Source organism: Leptodactylus fuscus, chromosome 6 (assembly GCF_031893055.1).
Source record: "Leptodactylus fuscus isolate aLepFus1 chromosome 6, aLepFus1.hap2, whole genome shotgun sequence".
NCBI classification, from domain to species: Eukaryota; Metazoa; Chordata; class Amphibia; order Anura; family Leptodactylidae; genus Leptodactylus; species Leptodactylus fuscus.
The window spans coordinates 104,020,060-104,044,019 of NC_134270.1; the positions used below are offsets into that span (position 1 = coordinate 104,020,060).

The following is a 23,960-nucleotide window of genomic DNA, read 5'->3' on the forward strand; positions in this document are numbered from 1 at the left end:
CAGAGTATAATAAGTAGAGGCACAGGGGAAGCGATTTGAAATAACAAACACTAATACTCACCTTGCCTCACCTCCTGAGCATCCTCAGTCCATCTGGCTCTTTTCAGCATCTTCTTCAGTTCTCTTCTGCCTGCGACTGAGGTCACATGCCACAGGTGTCACTGCTAGGGCCTGTAATTAGGCCTCAGCGGTCACAGGCTGGAAGAGCCCCAGCAAGGATGCTGTTGACTGTCAGAAGCCCAGGAGAGGTGAGTATTTGAAGTATTTTATTATTTTTAGTCATCTCCCCTGGGCTGGCATTGATTCGATTAACAATATGTATAGTGGTCAGGGAACTAAGATTTCCCTAGCAGCTATCATTGTGGTCTGGGGCTCCCCTCTGGGTCCGGTAACAGTCACACTCCCTGCGACTGCAACTGATATGCCACTGTCAATATCATATTTCCATCTATATGCTACAGTATGTCTCAGGCGTTACCAGGTATAGAGGGTCCATTTTCTGCACATATATATATATATATATATATATATATATATATATATATATATATATATATATTCTACCCACAGTGCAGAAACAGACTTCCTTATTGTGCATTTGATCTCCATCAATGTATAAACAAGGTATATAGTACAACGGTTCATCAGAGGCAGTGTCATAAGAACCACTGTAGCAGCCGTTACGGGGCCAGCGACCCAGTGGGCCTCTGCTGCTTTTTTTTTTTTTTTTTTAATAGGCCCTATTTACTTACTGATCCTCATTCCTGCTCATAGTCGCCTCTGCTTAACCCTCTGCCCTCCAGGGGAGACCGTGCACCCTATATAACATCACTTATGCTGAACAGTGTTAGGACATCACTAGCAGTAACGAGATAAGGAATTCAAGTTTATCAGTACATCATCCATGATACTCTTATATCTACAGTGTGACATGTGTATGTTAATCCTAATATAAATGGCATTCATGCCATGGGACAAAGTAAAAAAAAAAAAGATTTAAAACATGCAAAAAGTAAGATCCTTTCCATAGAACACATATAAAAGTTAAAAAGTAATGTGAAACTAGAGATGAGCGAGTAGAATTTGATCGAATACCTCCCCGCCATAGGTTTCCGTTTAAGCAGCCGAACATCAAGGGTTTAAACGCAACGAATATTCGATGTGCTTAACCCCTTGGTGTTCGGCCACTTACATGGAAACCTATGGCGGGGAGGAATTTGATCGTATACTACTCGCTCATCTCTATGTGAAACAAATATACATTAGGTATCCTTGTGTTTTTGAAAATACCTGGTCTACAAACTTACAAATGCCATAGCAGGAAAAAAAAAAAACCAAAAGAGCCAAACTGCCACTTTTTTGATTCTCATAAAAATTTGATTAAAATACAATAGACATTAGCCAAAATGGTATAACAAAATGTACACCTGGCCCAGCAAAAAAAAAAAAAAAAAAAAAGATGCCTTATTAATTATGACTGGTGTGGCGTGCATATTGAAATAAAAAATAAAAATAATGTAAGACAGAAGATCTGAGTTAGGTCGTGTCTGCCTCCTACAGACACTGGGTTAAAATTGACTAGCACACTGTCTGTGAGAGGGTGTAGCCTAGAGGTAGAGCTGACAGCTCCTAGTGTCAGCCTCCTAATACCTCCCAACTTTTGAAGAACAGGAAGAGGGACAAAATTTAGCGCTGCCTACTTTTATGTTGACCCCGACCATTCTCATTCATTTTTCATGTACCCCCACACAGTATAATCCTCCTACAGTCATCCGTACATTATATGTCCCCACATTATAATGTTCCCCTCCAACTGCCCCACAGTATTACCGTATATACTCGAGTATAAGCCGACCCGAATATAAGCCAAGGCCCCTAATTTTACCACAAAAAACTGGGAAAACTTATTGACTCGAATATAAGCCGAGGGGGGGAAATGCAGCAGCTACTGGAAAATCTCAAAAATTAAAATGGTCAGAGTTATTGGGTGCAGCAGTTGTTGAGTGCTGGGAAAGGGAGGGGGTGTTTTGGTTGTCTGTCTGCCCCTTCTCTGAGCTTGAGGACTGTTTTTTTTTTCCCCACTTGGAATTCAGTCTGGCTGAATATAGGGTATCTGCAGTGCTCCTATTAACCCCTTCCCGATGGAACAGGAGCACTGCAGATACCCTATATTCAGTAGACCGGGCACTTTCAGACACAGGGATACCTAATGTGTATGTGTTTCACAGTAATTTTCTACTTTTGTATGTATTCTAGGGAAAGGAGTGATTTAGAACTTTTTTTTTTTAAGCTTCTTTTTTCCCCCCATTATTTTATGGGAGATTCTATACATTGATATTGCGGCTGGTCATAGACTCCCCCCCCCCCCCCTCCTAAAAAAAAATTATTATTTTTTTTTTTTTTGCTGACTCAAGTATAAGCCGAGGGGGGCTTTTTCAGCACAAAAACTGTGCTGAAGAATTCGGCTTATACTCGAGTATATATGGTAAGTCCAGGGGTGAACCATGGCTTTCTGCCGCCTGAAGCGGACGTCAGAAAGCGCCCCCCCCCCCCCCCCGAGGAGGGGGTGGAGTGCAGGGAGCGGGGCCGAGCGGAAGGGGGCGGGGTGGGGCGAGCGGAGGGGGCGGGGCCAAGCGGAGCGATCGTCTTTAGCAGGCAGAGAGCAGGCACGGAGAGGACCTGCTCTCTGCCTGAGCGTGAGTGGCGGCCGCTGGAGCAGCGCTGCTTCAGCGACCTCCCCAATCCACCGCTCAGTGACAGTGACCCTAAGCCAGTCCAGGACAGCTTGTCCTGGTCTGGCTTAGGTCAGCAAAAATGCCGCCCTCCCCGTGGCCCTGGCATAGCGCCGCCTGAAGCGGTCGCTTCAGGTCGCCTCATGGGAGGTGCGGCACTGGCTAAGTCCTTCTCCTGGTGTGCCCCAATTTAAACTAATGGAAACTAGAGGGGACATTAACAGTGAGGGTAGTTGGAGGGGGCAATAAATTAATGGCAGCTGAAGTGGGACATTAAATAGTGGGGGTAGTTGGAGGGGGACAATAAATTAATGGCAGCTAGAGCAGGACATTAAACTGGGGGCAACTAGAGGGGGACATTAAACCGTAGGGGTAGCTGGAGAGAGACATTAAACTGGGGGCAACTAGAGGCAGACTGGTCCCCCTCCAACTACCTCCACGGTTTAATGCCCCCTCCAGTTGTCCCCAGTTTAAGTGCCCCCCTTCATCTATGCCCCCTCCATTTCTCCCCCAGTTTCATATCCTCCTTCATCTGCTTCATTTCATGTCCAGCCCTCCATCTGCCCCCGGTTTCATGTCCCCCCTCCATATGCCCTCAGTTTCATGTTCCCCCCTCCATCTGCCCCCAGTTTCATGATCCCCTTCCATCTCTGCCCCTAGGTTACACACACACACACACACACACACACACACACACACACACACTCTCACTCTGTTGGCTTGGGTGTCTAGGGCCCACCAGTGTAATTGTTTCTAGGGGCCCACCGTCAGGACCCCTGCAGACCAGCGATACCGAGACAGAGCGGCAAAAGGTAATAACATGTCGGAGGCCATGCTGCTCACCCGCCATACGATGTGCAAGAACGCACTATCTAAACCTACTGCTACACACTGTATGGAAAGTGATCAGCATGGCTCCTAGAAATGTTACCATTACCTGTAGCCACGCTGTCCTGGAAGGGCTGATCTGCGGAGGTTCTGGCTGTTGCATCATCACAGATGTAATATTGATGGCCTTCCTAAGGACAGACGATCAATATTATAAAGAAGGATAAATCCTTTAAATAATCCTTTAAAGATAAATTTGTCCAGGAATTGGAGCAACTCATGTGCCAGGCGGGAGGTGTAAAATAAAAAAATAAAAATAAATAAAAAGCGCCTTCACTTGTCCCCGGTGCTCCATTGGCGCCTCCTTGCTGGGAGTCCTGCACCTCATATGATTGCTGAGACTATTTAGGTACAGGATTTCCAGAAATTAGGCCATGAGACCAAACAGACACAGGTGGGGACAACGGGGTGCTGGGGACACATTGTGGAAAAAATAAATTGAGATTCACTGCTATTTTTTTTCCACAGTGTTTTTTAGCTGCATCTCGCTGTTGCGCCTAATCCTTAAAGAGGACCTTTCATCACTTGGGGCACATGCAGTTTTATATACTGCTAGAAAGCCGACAGTGCGCTGAATTCAGCTTTCCCGTTCTGTGCCCCCAGTGAAGAGCTATTAGTGTCAGTACTGTAGCTCTTCACCATCAGAAGAGTATTTCTGACAGTCTATTGCGCTGTACTGTGAGAGGGGGTGTTGCTTACAACCTGGCGATGACGCTGAGCGGCGAGGAACCCCTCCCCAGTACTCGTCTATGGACGAGCACTATCAGGAGGGGAGGGAAGCGTTCCTCCCCAATCTCACAGTACAGCGTAATAGGCGCTACTGTGAGGAAGGGCGTTCCTGACTGACAGTAAGAAACGCCCTTCTGACAGTGAAGAGCTATGGAACCGGCACTGATAGCTCTTCACGGGGGCACAGAACATGAAAGCCGATAGTGCGCTGAATTCAGCGCACTATCGGCTTTCTAGCTGTGTATTAAACCGCATGTGCCCCAGGAGGTGAAAGGTCCTCTTTAACATCTCAATATACTGTACATCACACTATAAGGATAAGGCCTAACACAGCATCCCGCAACAAAAAACTGGGAAAACCCCCGGTGCCAACACATCAGTTTTTCCTGCTATGCTTTTTGCAGACATTCCACAGAGGTTTCCTCTGAGGACTTTCTGCTTTCATTATACCTGAGGGCCTCAGCAGTGCCATGGGCATGCTGACAGTTATGACATCACTTTAAAAATAATTAAAAACTGCCTGTGTGAATTGGATCTTAGGTTAAGGCCTCAAATTGCTGGAAAAACTGTATTTTTTGGCAGATTTTACTGTGATGTTTTGAACCAAAGACAAGAGTGATTTGAAAAGAATATCAAACAAAAAGAAATTATTTATACCCTCTCCCTTCTGTTAGATTCACTTCAACTTTGGCTCAGACAAAAACCACAGAAAAATCTGTAACAAAAAAAGCAGTTTTTCCACAATGCAGGGTAGATTCATGCAAGCATCTATTTCACTTTTTTTCATGGATTTTTTTTTTTTTAACATTTCATATCTTTTTATGTTTCTTTGGCTTTTGCTCTTGGTTTGGAGTTTGTCTACAGAATCACTATTGAAAAAAATGCTGTAAAAATGCTGGGCGTCCAAAATCTGTCATAAAAAACCAAACACACTAAGGGTTGGTTCACACTAGCGCTTGTAATCTGTCCGCAAGGAGTCCGCATGGAGACACCCCCCCCCCCGGACGGAATACCAACGCTAATGCAAGCGCTGTGCAGTTAAGCACACGGAGCCCATTATAGTCTATGGGCTCCATGTGCTTAACTGCACAGTGCTTGCATTAGCGTTGGTATTCCGTCCGGGGGGGTCTCCATGCGGACTCCTTGCGGACGGAATACAAGCCCTAGTGTGAACCAACCCTTAACACCAATACAAGCGTTTTGAGGGTGGGTTCACATTTGCACCCCACTCTCCACTTTCAGGTTTCCGTCTTCTGTCGACAGGAGATGGAAACCCGGCAGACAACGACTGCTCGTGAGCGACTGTGAGCGTTTTGTGGTCTCCGCGGCGAAACAATTTTTTTTAACAGGACATAAAGTCTTGCATGTCCAACTTTGTGTCCGGATAAAAAAACACGGTTTCGCCGTGAAGACCACAAAACGCTCACAGGCGGACACTTTGCAAACCCACTCAAATGAATGGGTTTGAAAAGTGTGTGGGCTGGTTTCCGTCTCCTGTCCATTTTCTCTGGCAGAAGATGGAAACCTAAAAGAGGAGACCAGGGCGCAGATGTTAACCCGCCCTCAGTGGTATTTCCTTAAAGGAACAGGTATCCCTGTACAGGAATCCTTGTATAGATTATAATGTGCTCTGCTGGGTTTCCACCCAAAAAGGGCAAAACATGCGGAGAGAAAGTGGAACTGAATCTCCAAATGGACATCAAGCACCAGTGTAAAACCAGCCTAAGGTACTATGCCAATGCTGTGCCACAAAAAAAATAAATAAATTACAAGTTCTATCATGTTAAATACAGTTTCACTACTTTCTATGATGGAATATGTATATTAGCAACATTGTTTATATTCATTAGTTGATCATAATTCACCTAGTAGCTTCGGTTTACACACTACCAGAAATACTTATAATTTTTTTTAGAGCCAGTGGAGGGCAGTGCTGAAACACTTAGTATTGTAGGTCACCTCTACACACCAACTTCCCTGGTGGTCTAGTGGTTAGGATTCGGCGCTCTCACCGCCGCGGCCCGGGTTCGATTCCCGGTCAGGGAATTAATGTTTTTTTTTTTTTTTTTTTTTTTAAATAATGTTAAATCACACTTTTGTAAACATAATATTCACTCTATCCCCACCTTTATAAACGCCAGCTCTGTGGACTCATGAAAGTACAGTGTTGTAACATCTTAAGAGTAAAGGTACTCTAAGACCACACCTATCTACAAACAAAAAAGTAAATATATTAATCTCAGCAAACCTCTAACCAAACCAATAAGAAGCTAAAGACTATTAACCCTTTGTCTCAGCTAGGCAACTTCCACTTCTGTTGCCATTTTAGATTTTTCACACAATCATACATTTCTATTGTTTTTTTGTTTTTTTTTTCAGAACAAACATAAAATTTCTATATCATTCTAATTAGTTTAATTTCTTATTAACCCCTTCCCACCCTGCATTATAATAGTACATTGAGTGAAACAACATACATAGCTCCTGTGAGTTGTACTATAAGGGTATGTTCACACGGCGGAAACCTTTTTTGCCATGTGACTTCTCAGTGCGGCCAACTGCGACGGGATGCCAATGCGCTCCATTCCTGGTTAGGCCCAAATGAATGGGCCTAATCAGGAGTGAGTCTCGCACTGCGGATGCCGCGGGAAAATAGGGCATGTCCAGTGGTGTAACTATCGTAGAGGCAGTGGAGGCGGCTGCCACAGGGCCCGGGGCATTAGGGGGCCCGGTGACAGCCGCTACCGCTGCGGTTTTTTTAAATAGGCCGTTACGGGCCCTATTCACTTGCCGATCCTGGCTGGGCCGGGATCAGTAAGTGACACCGCGGGCCCCACAAAGACTATCATTATACTCGGGGGTCTTTGCAGACCCCCGAGCATAATGATCGGCGGACCGGAGAGGTAAGGGAACATAAAAAACTGTTACTTACCTATCCACGATCCTGCCAGGCCTCCGTCCTACTTTGTCTGACGTCTCTGACGTCACATGAACCCAGCCTGCTTCCCTGGTCAGCAACAGTGTTATATTTTAATGTTTTTATTCCCCGGGTCTCCGATTATTATACTCTGGGGTCTGAAAAGAGCATAAGTATAATAATTGTTTATGGGTGTCCACAGAGGGACATAATACTGTGTGTAGGGGCCACTATTGGGGTTAATACTGCATGCAGGGGCCACTATTGGGGTTAATACTGTGTGCAGGTGCCACTATTGGGGTTAATACTGTGTGCAGGGGACACTATTGGGGATAATACTGTGTGCAGGGGACACTATAGGGGATAATACTGTGTGCAGGGGACACTATAGGGGATAATACTGCGTGCAGGGGACACTATAGGGGATAATACTGCGTGCAGGGGACACTATTGGGGTTAATACTGCGTGCAGGGGCCACTATTGGGGTTAATACTGTGTGCAGGGGCCACTATTGGGGTTAATACTGTGTGCAGGGGACACTATAGGGGATAATACTGTGTGCAGGGGACACTATAGGGGATAATACTGTGTGCAGGGGACACTATAGGGGATAATACTGTGTGCAGGGGACACTACTGGGGTTAATACTGTGTGCAGGGGACACTATTGGGGATAATACTGTTTGCAGGAGACAATACTGGGGATAATACTGTGTGCAGGGGCCAGTAAGGGACGTAATACTGTATGCAGGGGCCACTATGGGGGATAATACTGTGTGCAGGAGTCACTAAGGGGGATAATACTGTGTGCAGGGGCCAGTAAGGGACATAATACTGTGTGCAGGGCTTACTAAGGGACATAATAGAGTGCAGAGGAGGGGGTCAGTCGAGGTCTTCGGTGTCAGTTGGGATGGGGGGCCCATGTCAAAAGTTCGCCACGGGGCCCCGCCATTCCTAGTTACGCCACTGGGCATGTCGCTTCTTTTTCCCGCTAGCTGCGGACTCCCCCAGACGGATTACCAACGCAGATGTGAATGAGGGGTTAGGGAGTTAACGCCAATTAAACAATTAAAGAGGTTGGCCAGGATAAACAGTTTTTTTTTTTTTTTAAAGAAAAAAAAAAAAAAAGTGGCCAGGGACAGTGACTAGTCTCAGTGGTCACGTGCGGTGGGGATTTCAGCAAAAACTGAGGACTCTGGACCACGCCCTCATAAATTTTATATATATATATATATATATATATATATATATATATATATATATATATATATATACTGTATATATTTATGGTTATCCTCCTTTACCTCTTTCACAACAATGATAATGAAACAAAAATTGACAGCATACAGACCCACTATAGTGAATGGAACCATGCACACGTCATTTTATTGTTGTTGTTCTCATAATATGGTGCATTTAAGACCTTAACATGTGAATATCAGATATTGTTTGCGCTACTATTTTAATACAACCCTATTACAGAACATAGAAATGCAATGAACCTCTGCCTCAGACTGACTACTATCTGTCCTAGTGATTGAGCTTCTCATCAGCACAACCTGCCGCCCCACCTCGCTTATTTATCTGCCCTATCCCCTGGATCTGCCTGCACCATCCTCCCTCATACTGCTTTTCCCGCCCCGGGAACCCCACTGCGCGATCCCGGATTCCCTCACTTCCGGGTGCGCGCATTCTGCGGTCCTATGTGACGTCACTGCCGGGACCGCGCACGCACCGCCCCCTCTGCGTCTGACTGACGAGACGTGACCGAGCCGAACCGAGTGGCACCGGGGAGAGGTGAGAGAACCGGGGATGTAGATGTGGAGCCGTGTCCTGCGGCTAAAAAACTACTGGGGAGTGGCATACGGGCTGCTGAGGGGTGAGAAAAGATGAGGAGGGGGTGGGGCGGCTAAATATAGGCATCATCCATAATCTCCATTGATTTACATCAGTGAATTTATCCCCGGCCGTGCAGTCTTTGGTAATCATATGTATATATGTATAGTGCAGGCCAGTCATCCGGCTACTGCTCCACCTGACTCTGTGTCTGTATGACCCAAGTATAGTGATGTATGACTAGACTGTCTCATCACTATCCATGTTTATGAATGGTGTGTGTGTATATGTGTGTGTGTGTATATATATATATATATATCACACATACTGTATCTATGTACATTTCTATACACACAGATTCGTTATCTATAGCTATATGTGTACTGGGCTGTATAAGGTTGTCGCCAGTGCTTCTAGAGATGTATTCATTCATCTGTCTCATCTATAGCTCTGTATCTTCTGAATATATCTATTTTATATATATCCTATCTATTGTCTCTCATTAGATTAGATATAAAGAATATTTGTGTGTTGTGTATAGATATATATGAAATGTGTGTGTGTGTGTGTATACACACACGCACACACATACACTATTTGCTAATCTCCCACTCTTATGCCACTTCAGGGAACCATCTGTCCATTTCTAGCAGTCTGTCCTCAACAGTGTGGCCTGTATGACTAGTTGTGTGTTCTCACTATTGTGATTAATACTGAGCCTTGAGTGTGCAAAGTGCACACTATTCTACAAATAGGGTGTGTAGGGGCTGTTCACACATGGTAGGTTTGTTGCAGAAATTTCTACAACTGAAAGATCCTGCTAAATATGCGAGTAGGGTTTTTTCTGTAATAGGTGCATGGATTTCTGAATGTCTTATTTAGATGAGTGAAACAGTCTCCGAAATTTCTGCCACAAATATCCTTCCTGTGAATTTGCGCCCCATGCATATGACTGTAGTTTTGCTCCATGGGTTCTCTGTTATTTCAGTTCTGTAATAACACTTTCCATACAGAGCCATTAATTCATTAGTTTCTATGGCCCTATACATACATCTGTAGTTTTTATGGATCCATATAAAGGCTGTAGAACCAACAATGTATGTCCACTTTTGGTTTTCGGCCTGTCAGGTTCACATCTGTGCTCTCTCTATGTTCAAGAATTCAAGTCCTGCAAGCAGAACTTCAGCTTAGCAATAACTGACTTCTGACCTTTTTTTGGTTATGTAGGAACCAGCAGTAACCTCCAATGATGGCCTTTCATCACTGGTGGATTGGTTCATTTATATTGGGTATTTAGGGTTAGGAACGTGAGAATTGGCTCAGTCATAATGATAATTACTTGTAGACAGGAATAATACATAGGAATGGCTCAGCTGTGCAGTCCAGACTACTGAAAGAACACGGATCATAAGGTGAAAGGATGTTTGTAGGAATGTTTTTTCTTTGGTCCTTGTCCTATTATGGCTAAGGCCCCACTGGGCGGAAAAGCAGCGCTAAAGCGCTTCGGGAACAACCACGGCGTAAACGCATTGCGTTTCTATACGCAGCGCTTTCAACAGAAAGTTAATGGAATTTTCCTCCGCGTACTATCTGTTACAATTATATCTATAGGAAAGCCGCCGGCATTTCCGTAGATATAATTGACATGCTGTGATTTTCAAAACTGCGAGAATTCTGTCATGTTTGTTTATTTTTGAGGGGGAACTAAAATTCCTGCATGCAAACATGATAGAAGTTCTATCATGTTTTTTATACTGGAGTGAATGCAGACAGAGGGGATTCTTTATGCATCTTTCGTTATCACCCTGGTTAATGGCGATCAGTCACTATCTCTGCTACCACCACTTGCACGTTTGCATCATATAATAGGAACTGATTCAGGCACATTTGGAACTGTTTCTGTAGCCCCCACCATTGCTGATCACTAAATGATGATGATTTTGGTGCCTCGCGGGCTATTTAGACTCTACTGTCAGTTGGGCGGTGTAAGGCAGGAGCAGGAAAGGAGTGTAATTCTCACCTGATACTGTCCACATTGGAAATCTGAGTCACTTCAAAGTGTCTGACACTGCCCACCTAACAGTATAGACTCTAAATAATCTAATCCAGCACCAAAGCTAACTGTATTTTCCAAATGTGTTGGAGTAAGCGTAGCAGCACCTTTTGACAGATGCTGCTGAGAACTGGAGTTGGTGAAAGGTCCTCAAGTCCATAGCTGTCATCCTATGCTAGATATTACCAAGAAACATTATAAACCGAAATTTCAACCTAAGAATTCATTCACATCATGTGGGTTTTTTTTTTTTTTTTTAAACCTCCGGTTAGTACCTCTGTTTAAATGAAGCAAATGGATGGCCATTCGTTTACATAGATTTTATTTATTTTAAAAAAAAGGATTTGCTTCTGGCTTTATTCATTTTTTTCCCCCTTTTTTGTATCTGTTAAATAGATCCGCTAAATTAATGTAATGAACATGATATGAATGTATCCTAAAAGGGCCTTAAGTTGAAGCAGAAAGGAAGATGCATTTGGGTTCAAGAGTGACAGGATGTGGATTCTGGTCACATTCCTGGTCTTCTGGCTAACCATAAGGGGCATAATGTGCATTTTCTGGGCTCCTATATGGCGGCACATGTTTAGAGAACATCTATTAAGTGATTGCAGGATTCTGGTGATAGGATCATCTATTATTGCAGGCGAAAGCAATATGGCTGCAGGGGAAATGAAGCCTTACTCAGGAAATCAATGGGCCCTCTGTGTAATTTTTAGACACGCCAGGTCCTGCTGCTTGTTGGATAACGCAATATGCCCTAATATGGTAGTTTAAAGGGGCATTAACTTTGCAGCATCTTTTTATTCCATTTGTTATGCGGTAAATACAATTTATTATCCTCTGTTATACGTTAGAAATAGGGCTGTAGTGTTAATATCCAAACTTCTGACTCCTATTTTTTTTTTTTTTTTGCAAAATGTTAGCAATAAGCTGGAAATAATCAGGCTACCTGGAATGTAGAATAGATTTGTTGTATTTAATTAATGCATTATATAATGTTAGTGCTATTTAATATTTTTCTTATGAAATCGGAGTTGCAGTCTGTACATTTCTAATGACTTGGGCTCTGTTGGAGACTCAGTCGCAGACTCCACCCAAAAATGGGTGAGGAAGAAGTCCTGCACAGAGAACTTTTTCCTTTGCTGATTTCAATTTAACAACGACAAACCCCGCTATAGTCAATGGTGTTTGCTGGGCTCTGTGTGTCACCCCTGTTTTAGAAGTCCACACCTCCATTGTATGGATCCCCCAAAGGACCTGAACCATGGAAATGCAATGCTTGTGTGTAACTAGCATCAGACTCCATATCCACTGCTTTATTTAATTTCAGAAACCTGTATGTGTGAGTATTACTTCTTGTAATGCTGCCAAGTTTCTGGTTAAGTCAAGTTATTTGTTCAACTGGATGTAGAAGGGTGGAGGTCTAACCAGCAGATTGGTGACCATATAGTCCCAATTTTGTTCAGTCTTCCTGTTTTGTTAAGGCTCGTTCACACGTGGGCAAAGGGGCGGATTTTGACAACGGATTTTGCTTTAAAATCCGCCCCTTTACAATGGTGGACTATGCAGACCGCCGGGCTTCTTTTTTCCGCTAGCGGTGGGCTGCTGCTAGCAGAGAAAAGAAGCGACGTCCTATATTCAGGCGGAAACTGAGGCGCGCTGGACCGCGGCTTCCGCCTAGCAGCAGCAACCTCCTGTGTCAGCTCATTCATTTGAGCCGAGATAGGATTGGAAAGCTGCGACCGTGATGGTCGCGGCAGGCGGATTTTGACCAGAGAGACGCGGCTCGCTGCTTCTCTCTCTGTGTCAGAACCCGCACGGACGGTTCACATGTGAACTGACCCTTACAGAAATAGAAAAACAGATGTTAGGTAGATAATGGTAGGACTGAATCCATCATGCAGTGCCTGGTGGGCCTCTGATGAGGTGTGTTAGGTTTCTGTGCTGATGTTCACTGTTTTTGCTGGACAAAATAGTGACTCATACTGCAGTATTCTGTCCATGATTTTATACCTAGTCTGCTATGGAGACCTCATTCAGATGTGAACATAGCCTTAGCATATCGTAGAGTAGAGTAACACTTGACTGCGGGATCAGACTACACATGGTTTGTTTGTAGACTACAGTTTTGGAGGCACGGTATTCTACAATAGAGGTGTTGACAGAAAATTATAGTTTTCAGGACTTGCTGCTTTTGTTATTTTTGTTTACTTTGTGTTGCAACAGTAAACATTTTTTTTTCAAATGCCTCCATACCCTTTAGCCCCTTCCCACTGCAGATGTTTTATGTCTTTAGGTTTTTACTTCCTGCCTAACAAAAGCCATAACACTCTTTATTTTTCTGTTCACAGAATCGTATGTAAGCTTATATTTTTGTAGGACAAATTATACTTCATAATAGTACCACTTAATATTCTGTATCATGTACTGGGAAGCTGAAAAAATACATAATGGGTGGAATTAGAGAAAAACAACAATTGAATCATTTTATTCTGGGTTTAGTTTTTACAGCCTTTATGGTGTGATAAGAGTGACGTGTTTGCTATATTTTGAGGATTGGTAGAATCAATGGTGATACTAAATTTATATGCTTTTTGCTATACTTTAATACCATTACAAAATTTAATTGGCGTTATCATACTCTGACACCCCTAACTTTTTGTATCCATGCACTTGGCTGTGTAAAGCATTTTTTTTTTTTTTTTTTTTGGGTCAGACAAGTTTAAGTCATAATATCATTTTGGTGTATTCAGACTACCGTTTTTAATGACCAATGACCATTGCTGTCATTCATCATAGGGTGATAGTGGCAGCCATTAAAGGGGCTCTATTACTGGGAAAAGTCATTTTTAACTAATCACATCCTTGCATAGCCCGTAGAAAGGCTATTCCACACGTACCTTTAGTATGTAGATTGCCTCAGTGGTTTCTGAATAAGTCCGTTTTTATTCATATGCTAATTAGACTTCTGCACGATGCATCATGCACTCCTCTCCTATTGTTTCCTGTGGGAGGCTGCTGCTGATAACTCAGCTTCCTGTTTGCACACACACATAGGAGATAATAGCAGAGATGAGTGCTGCTGGGAACTTCCTGTGCTGGCTGGAAGCTCATTAGCATATGAATAAAAACACACTTATTCAAAAACCACTGAGGCAATCTACATACTAAAGGTAGGTGTGGAATAGCCTTTCTAAGGCCTTAGTGTATATGAATAATAGAACTGTTGGATCAAACTTCACAAGTATTTGTTGAAACTAATATTGTGAGGTTTGCCCACCTATACACACCATTATTTATCAGGGCAACCTAAGGGCTGGCCCTTTTTAATTAATTATATATAAAAAGTGGCTTTTTTTTAAATATAAAAACTGGTGCATATTTGTGTCCATTTTTACTATTACAAAAAACAGTCTGCTGAACAAGATCTGAATGGAGCCTTACACATATAGGATGAACTCCATGGGAAATGCTTACTGCTTTAGGATAGTGGGAGTTAGTTTTGCAGCAACCAGAGTGCCACAGTTTGGGGACTATTACTATAGGATATTAAGAAGAAGTAATAACATGACTGAATGGCAAGGCCATACAGGGTTTGTATGATATCTATACCTTGGAGATACAAAGGTCTACATAGAAGTTTTACTATATACAGAAAATAGGAAGTGATTTTTAATCAGAGCTAGTTGCTTTAATCTATTATTTTAGAAGCGCCAGAATTCATTTGCAAAAGTATACACAACCCATGTTGCACATCTAGGCTGAGCTCTTCACTGGGAAATGTGTATTTTTCACCGATGTAAGTGTCAGAGTTGGTGAGATTCACATTTTAGCAATGTGGGGTCTCTGCAGAGGATTTAATGAAGTGTACCTCACACCGTTTTATAATAAGGAATTATCAGGTCTTCCGGATACCTAGGGATGACGAACGTAACATGTCTTCAGTCATTGTCTGAAGACCGTTGTCATTATCTGTAGTTTCTGCTAGACCTTTCTTGTATAAATCATCTGCAGATAACATGTGCATTAGCATTTCACTGAGGATATACATAACACATCTCGCTAATTTAGGGCCCATATGACATCATCAAGTTCACGCTGAGCAATCTCCTCCTACCATACTCGCGTAAATGAGTTTCTTTACAGAAAGTGACTTCACAGAGCAGTGCACAATGACTTCCTGTGAAATTTTGACAGAGAATATATGTTTTCTGCAGATGATTTACTGAAAGAAGTCACATCAAAAAGAGATGCAGTGTGACTTCATTACCCATTATTACTGCAATGTTTCAGGAATTAATCCCTTCATTGGTTGAAGGGTAGCGATGTGACGTATTAATGCAATGATGCTAGTTAACCGTTGGGGGTTGAGAGGAAGAGATTGCTCTGCATAAACTTGATGTCATAAGGGCCCTAAATTAGGGAGATGTTATGCATAATCATAAGTGAAATACTATACTGTTGTATATATTACTCTGATTATTATTGATCTTTTGCCATCTTGTAGATGACCTGAAATGGCAAACTATCGTGATGTTAGGGCAGTGTGTCATCCTTGTAATAACACATTGTGTTTATAAAGGGTAACAGTTATCTTGTGTGTGGTGGTGTTGTTTTTTTTTTTTTTTTTTTTGTAAATCAATTGTTCAGGTGAACTGTAAGAAACTTTGGAAAATGCTATTATCTTTTGTTACCAGCTCTCTCCCCCCCCCCCCACCCCCCCGTCAGCTCAATTCACTGGAAGCTCTGTATTTGGTGTGAAGCTTTAGAAGACAGAAGCAGGTCAGGTTAAATAGAAGTCTATGGACAGGGGAGGGGAGAGAAGAAACCTAGTGAGTTGAGAAACAAGTAGAAGCTGCTACAGTCAGTTGTTGTTGTGTTTTTTTTTGTTTTTTTTTTTAATATAGTAAGCACTTTCATAGCAGTTTTTCAGCAGGGCTGTGCAGTATATATGTGAATAAAGTACATGAGACATATCTGTATCTGTTCCAGGATGTCTTTTCCATCCTGTTTCTCCTCCTATCTCTATCGACTTGTATAAATAGTCTGTCTTCAGTGTAGATGGATGTTTCAGGGAGTTGCGTATTTTAGTAGACAGGATAGCAGCTGATAACAGTAGAAGTATTTTTCTGTGGTAAGATATTCCAAAACTTCTTACATTCACCAGAACTATTCATTTGCAAAAATAAATTAAATGACCGTTATTCTTCAAAGCAGATTTGGATTGGTCCACCAGACTACTGGTGAATCCCCTGTTGGGCCTAAGTGCCTTCAGGTGGCCCTGCTAACCCGTGCTGCTTTTTCTAATAGGCCATTGCAAATGCTATTAATTTATTAATCCCCACTTCTGGGCACAACAGCCTACTACACTTCCTCTTCAGCTTCTAGGGGGCCCTGTGCGCCACACATGACTTAATTGCATCGGAATGTGATGTGTGACACACAGGGCCCTTTGGAGTGTGAGGGTGGCACAGAGAAGGCCATGGGCCGGAACGAGGGTCAGAAAGTGAATAGCAGCCAGCAGTGATAACCCCAGCACGTAATGGCCTAAAGTCACTGTATAAGGGTCCTTACTGTATGGGTGCGTGTATTGTATTTGGGATAAAGGAACAATATACTGTTTGGGGTTAATTACTGTAAGGGAGCGATATACCATGTTGGGGACCAAGAAACGAACCCTTATATTGTGTGTGTGTGTGTGTGTGTGTGTGGGGGGGGGATCAGAAAAGGGGCTTTATACCATTGGGCACCAAGAAAGGGGTCATTATATCATGTGGGTGCCAGGAAAGAAGGGGTTATATCTTGTTGGGTCCAGGAAAAAGGCGTTACACTGTTTGGGGACCAGGAAAGGTTGTGTTATACTGTGTGGGAGCCAGTAACAGTTGACTTTTTACCATGTTTGGCCAGTAAAGGGATGATCAGCGTGTGAACCTTTGATTTGGCTTTCCACCACAAGGAGCTGGAGGACTGGAAAATGAAGAGGAATCTGAGGAAGAAGTCCACCTCAATTCTTCTTAATTTTCCGCTGTTTAAACAGACCATTACTGTTCCCTAATCCTCTGAGAAATACAACCCTAGCATCCGCAGATCTTCAGCCATTTAACCCCTCAGATGCTGCAGTCAATACAGATTGCACCTCCTCTGAGTAATAAAGAAAATATAAGGGCTGATTTATCCAGAACAATGTTTTCCACCTACCAGAGTTTGCGCCTAATTTATAATGAAGTACACAACTTGTCATAAATTAGGCACACTCTTCAGTGCCCATGCCTCTAAAGAGAAATCCCCACCAGCTCCTCACTGTCATCTAATATTGGTATTAGAATCTGGTGTAAAAGTTGATAAATCTGACTGGGCCAGGAAACTTGTATTTCAGTAACAATAGCGTGGACCTCTGGAGCCAGTTCCACTGGTGGTCCCTAGACTTTCCAGTCTGGTATTATTTTAGGCTAAGACCCCAGGTTGCAGAGACACAGCAGAAAAAAAAAACTGCTGCATTTTACAGTACAAAGTAAATGAGATTTTGGTTAATCTCATTCATACATTGCAGAAAAAAAAAGCTTGAAAAACATGTCAGCAGTTCAGTTAGCTGTGGAAATGGAACTATTTTATCTATAGATTTAAAAAGGAAAGAAACTGCAAAGAAAAGTACGATCTAAAACGCTGTGGCAAAAAATGCAGTATATTTTTTGCTGCGTTTTTTTTTTTTTGTGTGTGTAACTCATCATTTTTTAGCTGCAGTTTGATATTTGGGGTCTTCAGCTTAAAGGTTTCTCCACCTGAACGTAACCATATATAAGTTTGTATTCAATTAAAAGTTAAACATTTTAACAGATATAAATAGTTTTAAAGGGGTTGTCCCATTCTATACTGGTAGCTTATGTAAATTGAAGACTTTTCCTAAATATATTGCTTTAGAAATTCTGCTTTGTTCTCCTGCTATGTGAATTTATTCCTCCCATTGTTTACACAGCGTTGCTATAACCACAGACCTATAGGACAAGTGACCTCACTCACTCACTCACTCACTGCTCTTGCTGGCAGGACAAGCATTCAGCTAATTGCAGGTTCACATCTGTGCCCGGTCTCCGCTTTCTGGGTTTCCTACTTCTGCCGATAGGAGACGGAAACCCGTCAGTAAGTGTCTACCTGTGAGTGTTTTCTGGTCTCTGCGGTGAAACAGGTGTGTGGTGGGTTTTTTTTGTTTTTTTTTTGTCTATTGGACAAAAAGTCCTGCATGTCCAACTTTGTGTCCGGTTAAAAAAAAAACAAAAAAAAAAACTTTTGCCACAGAGAGGTAGAAGACGCTTATGGGCGGACACTGACTGCCGTTTTCTGTCTCCTGTTCAGTTTCGCAGTTTCTCAATCTCTTCAGTGTATTACAAGTTGTTGCCTAGTTTTCAGACCACCTCTGCTATCCATTAGAATTGGCCAGACTGATGGCATCAGATCCTGTTCCACTCAATCTGTATTATCTTCTCTTTGCTGTGATTGATGACTGGTATAATAGTACAAAAAGTATAATAAGGACTAGAACAGTGCCTCTATATGAGTTTATTACTTCTCTGTGAAAGTCCAGAGGTAGCACTGTGCACAGGGGGAGACAAGACAGGAGAGCAGGTAAAACCCTGAGGCTAAGGGAGAAATACTTCATATATACTTCCTATTCCTTTTGTAGCCATTCTTGGCTTTGGCTCAAGAAAACCACAACACAATCTTCAACAAAAAAGCTGCATTTCTGCAATGTGGAGCCTTAGGCTGTGTTCACACGGAGGAATTTGTTGTGGATTTGGGGGCGGATTTTGCCCCCCGAATCCGCCTCCCATTGTTTTCAATGGGAGGTAGAGCTCACAGGAGGATGCAGAAAAGGAAAAAAAAAAACAGGTGGCTCGAGACTCCCTGCAGATTAGTCCCATTCATCCGGGCTTAATCAGCAGCAAGATGCCACGATGGAATGCTGATGCACTGCATCAGCATCCGGTCGTGGCTAAAACGTGGTGAAAATGCCGGCAGTGAAAATGAAATGGAATTCCTCTTCACTTTCTGCTGTGTGAACTTACCCTTTGGTGGCAAAACCTCCTTTTGGCTCAGGTCACGTGTTGAAAACCTGCATTTCTTGTTGCATATTTTGTGATAAAAGCTTCAAAAGGAATGTAAATTTTACAGGAAGTACTTATGCGTCTCTTCTGCTAAATCCATTCCTAGGCTGCTGCTTTAATCAGTCAGATGGCACAACAGTCCATTTAATTCGAATGGGACTCATATTTCTATATCAAGAACAACCCCTATGATATCTACCTGAATGCTAATCGGTGGGGGTCCCAGGTGATGGATCACCACCAATGACACATTTTAAAGCATATATGTGTGTGTCTCCTATCTATCTATCTATCTATCTATCTATCTATCTATCTATCTAAATGTGCAGTAGTGCAGACCCAAATAGTCAAGACAGGGACACAAAATATACAGCAAACTGGTTTATTTAGAAAAAAAAAAACCAGGAAAATAAATAATCCTTGACTTCAGGCACAAAATGAGGAAAACAAAATACAGCCTATGGGCTCGTTCACACGGGGCAAGAGGGGGATGGTTTTGACAGAGTCCGCCTCAAAATCCGCCCCTCACAATAGAGGTTTGTGTAGACCGCTAGCGTTCTTATTTTCCGCTGGCGTTTTTTATTTTTTTATTTTTTCTGCTAGCAGAAAAAAGAAGCGACATGACCTTTTTTCAGGCGGATTCCACCTCAGGAAATCAGTGGGAGGTGGAAAAACCACTAGTGTTTTTTTGGTGCGTTTTTTGGCAAAAAACCCCCAAAAAACTCAAAAAATGCCAGGTGGTTTTTCATGGTCCATTCACAGTTCTGGAGGAATAAACCTGAAACAAAATCGCTCCAAAAAATTCCTCATGTTAAAAAAAAGCTCCAAAAAACGCTTCCTAATTCTTGAAGCGGATTTTTTCCTGACCAAACTCCACGACCACCCTAAGGGCTAGTTCACACGTAAATTACGTGTGACTTATTTTGGTCCTGAAAAAAAAAACCTCTTTCTAATTAGGAAGCTTTTCTGGACCTTTTTTTTTTTTTTTTTTTTAAACCGCTTCCAAAAATGCCATGCAGTTTTCCCCTCCAGTAAAGTGAATGGGCTGCAAAAAATGCATTGCGTTTTTTGCTTCCCATTCACTTCTATTGCTTTCTTCAGGCGGAAATTGCCTAAGGAAAGGTCTTGTCGCTTCTTTTTTTCGCTAGCGGAAAAAAAAGCTAGTCCTCTACATAGACCACCATTCTATGGAGGCGGATTTTGAGGCGAAATCTGCTGTCAAAATCCGCCTCCTTGTCCCCGTGTGAACTAGCCCTTAACTTCAGACAGAAACAAAATAAAAAAAACCCTGTTCATCTGGACAACTAGCTAAACAGAACTGACTATACATGTGGCTTAATTCCAGCCACACAGAACAAAAACCACGCAATATTGTCTTACAGGACAGAACCACACACCTCCTTTCACTCCATGGAACTGCACTGGAATGTAGAATCTACAGCCTTTTCTGGCCCACTATTGAGCCAAGGATCTACATCTGAGCTAAGGCCTACTCCAGATCTGCCCTGGACCACACATATGTCAGAAACCTGGGGCAGATATATCTGGACTCCAGCACTCTGCCTGTCACCTTCTCACAATATGTTTATTTTAATTAAGGAAACCAGTTTCTTAGCGTTACAGGTAGAGAGAGGCTGTGGAATGTAAACCTGCTTGAAGTGCTGCTTTTCTTTCTAAACCTTGTTTTTCTTGTTTCTCTATTTGGATACCATAGAGATGACCGATTTTATTTTAACAGTGCACTAGTATCTATACTGTTTGAGTTGACCTTTACTACTTACATCTATATGTTGTCCCCAAGCCTTGTATATATCGGTTTGCTTTTCTTCACTGTGTACATTTGTATCTTCCACGCAACTTTAACTGGTTATATCTTTTTATTTGCTGCTTTTTGCATTTCAGGCCTGTATGCTCTTCACTGCCTATGTTCTATATACCTATATATCCTGTCTACTACTTGCATTGTTTAGATTTGTACCCAAATCCTTTGCCTTGAATTCTAAAAATCTATAAGTTTTCGATCTCGTGTTACATAGATAACTTTCCACCACTAGCATTATACATATTTGCACCCTCTCTGCCCCCCTTCTCTGTATAGAAATGTACTCTCTCCACCAGCTATGCTTTATACACCTTTATCTCACTGCTTGTGCTGCATAGATCTGTACCCTCCATGTTAAAGGGATCCTATCATACAAACCCTTTTTTCTCTTGTCGGTATGCAAATGAGTTCTCTTGCAGCACTGGGGGCGGGCCCCAGCACTCAAATAGCACTGGGGGCGTCCACGAGAAAATGGACGCTTACAATACTGTGCAAGCGGCCATATTCTCGTGGCCTGTGGGCATCCGCAGTCTGCTCTGCCTGAGGCCTAGAAGTTACAAGCCACCGCCGGAAAAAGAAGAAGAAGAGGACGCTGCTGACGAAGATGGAGGCGGCGCTGGAGAGAGTTCTCTCGCAGCATTGGGGATGCCCCCAGTGCTGTGAGAGAACTTATTTGCATACCGACAAGACCCGGGATTCCTACGGAATGGTGGTGCGGAGAAGATAACGAAAGGTAGGAGAAGAATTGTCTTTCTTAAGGCTATTCCGACATGTTACTCAGGAAAAATAGGGGTTTGTATGATAGGATCCCTTTAACTATGCTGTGTAAACCTGTACTTGTTCACTTGCCCTGTTTGGCAGTGTTCTGTGCGCACTGTGTGTCCCTGCACTCTCCTCACTGGCTGTACTGTACAGGCTGGTACCCTCACATCTATTTGCTCTGTATAGACATGGGGCATCTACGCATCCTGCTCTATACAGACCTATAATGTCTCTTATCCATCTGCCCTCATTCACTCTCCTGGATTACATACATTGCTGTTACTCCAGATTTTTTTTCCCTAAGTCATTCACTAGTCGTTTGATACAAAACGAAGATTGGGGAAAAAAAAGTTTGCATTATTAATAATTCCTTTTCAATCATGTTAGTTACATACAGCTGTCTACCCAACTCCTTTCACAAACATGCCCGCTGATGTGTCATCCCTGTGTTAACTCTATCCTCACTGTTGAATAGCATCAGGGTGACAAAAGACTTGTACCATTCCATCCTTCGACTGCTGACAGCGATTCACTAACACAGCTCCTAGGCGACAGATATCCAGTTCTTCGTTCACTTACCCTACTCTAGCCCCTCAGGCGATGTGGCTTCACAGACAGATATTGGCAAGAAGTAGATTCATCCCCTGTTTTTGCCAACAGCTGGCTCACTGCTGTGTAATAAAAACTAGCAAACCAGAGACCTGTCCTATATTATGTTCACAGGGTTTTAATAGAAGGCTGAAAATATTGATTACCCCCTCCCCTTAATTTGGTTTAATGGCTGGTTCACTGAGCTAGCTATAATTAGATTTACTATTGCATGTTGAGGACATTTACAGATGACAGCTGACGTCTTGTATGCATTTCAAGGCTTGTGGAGAACAAGATGGTGGATTTAAAGGGATATTCTGATCATTTTAAGTTATCCCTTGGATAGGTGAAAGCTACTAGGTTTTAGGCTTATAACCCATTGTGAGTGGAAGGTCTGGTCATGCATGCATAGCTACTCTATTTACACCTATGAAACTACCAGAGAGAGCCAACTACAGTGATCGTCTACCTTCAGTGATCCTATAGACCAGTGATAGCGAAACTTTTTGAGACAGAGTGCCCAAACTGCAACCCAAAGCCCAATAAATTATCGTGGAGTGCAAACATGGCAATTTAACCTTAATACTCTGCGGGTCCACAATTGTGGACCCACAAATTACAGTCGTGTTAATGAGTCTTTACAGAGCTCTCTGTATTTGGTACTTTTGAACAATTAATGTTCACTATTTTAAAAAAAACTCCACTTGAATCCACTATCTGAAAATGCTATACTCCAAACCAAAGAACAGCGTAAAATTTAACTTTTATTAAATAATGTTAAAACAATAACTCCGGGTATATAGAAGATAAAGTGTCAAACTAACTGCATAACCTTCCTAATAAAGTCTTTGCATGAAAATGACTCAATTAGTGTCTAGCTCCCAACCCTCTAGTTCAGAAGCCAAGGGTATGCTTATTGATCCAGAAATAACTTCTCCCCTGGATCAATAACAGATAGACAAATGTCTCACTAATATTTAAATATTAAAAGAAGACAGAACATTGGCATGCCGTCTATAAAGTAGCAAAATGGGCTAGGGTATTCCTATATTAGGATATAAGCTACCTCCCACTCTGCCCAATGTTAGCTATCCGGCATCAAGCCGATATAGCAGCTGATGGTAATTTGCTGAGGATCTATTCAAAGGTTTTAGGTCCCCATTCACATATAGTATAGTCCCGTCTCAACGCGTTTCCCTCCCGTATTTAGGAGTTCATCAGGAGACTAAATGACTAAAAAAGTCTGTTGCTTCAATCTTACTGCAAATCATTTAGGTATCCTATGCTTTCCATATATCCTAATAGCCAGGAACCCTATCGGAGCCTATCTACCTCCTTTTTCGGCGGCTCACATTTACTTTGAACTCAATAGTCCACTTTCTGTCTATAGAAGATGGGCGGTTAAAACCACCGTTCCCCGTGCCTTGATGGTAGGCACAGGTACCAGGATGAAAGCTGAGGGCATAACGGCATACCACCTACCTTTATACCCAGTCCATAATGTATGTTATCGCCGGCCTTCCCTGCGCAT

At 42.6% G+C, this 23,960-nt stretch overlaps 1 protein-coding gene and 1 non-coding gene across 2 annotated transcripts in view; both read left to right on the forward strand.

Annotated features, from left to right (window-relative positions):
* The first annotated feature begins 6,323 nt into the window (after positions 1-6,323).
* On the forward strand, positions 6,324-6,395 carry TRNAE-CUC (transfer RNA glutamic acid (anticodon CUC)). Its single transcript has one exon. It is a non-coding gene; the product is annotated as a tRNA-Glu (tRNA).
* A 2,574-nt stretch (positions 6,396-8,969) lies between these two features.
* DNAJC5 (DnaJ heat shock protein family (Hsp40) member C5) overlaps positions 8,970-23,960 on the forward strand; it is a 49,330-nt gene continuing 34,339 nt past the window's right edge. Inside the window, exon 1 of the mRNA XM_075276949.1 lies at positions 8,970-9,063. The gene's annotated coding sequence lies outside the window, so the exon portion shown is untranslated. The remainder of the gene's footprint in view (positions 9,064-23,960) is intronic.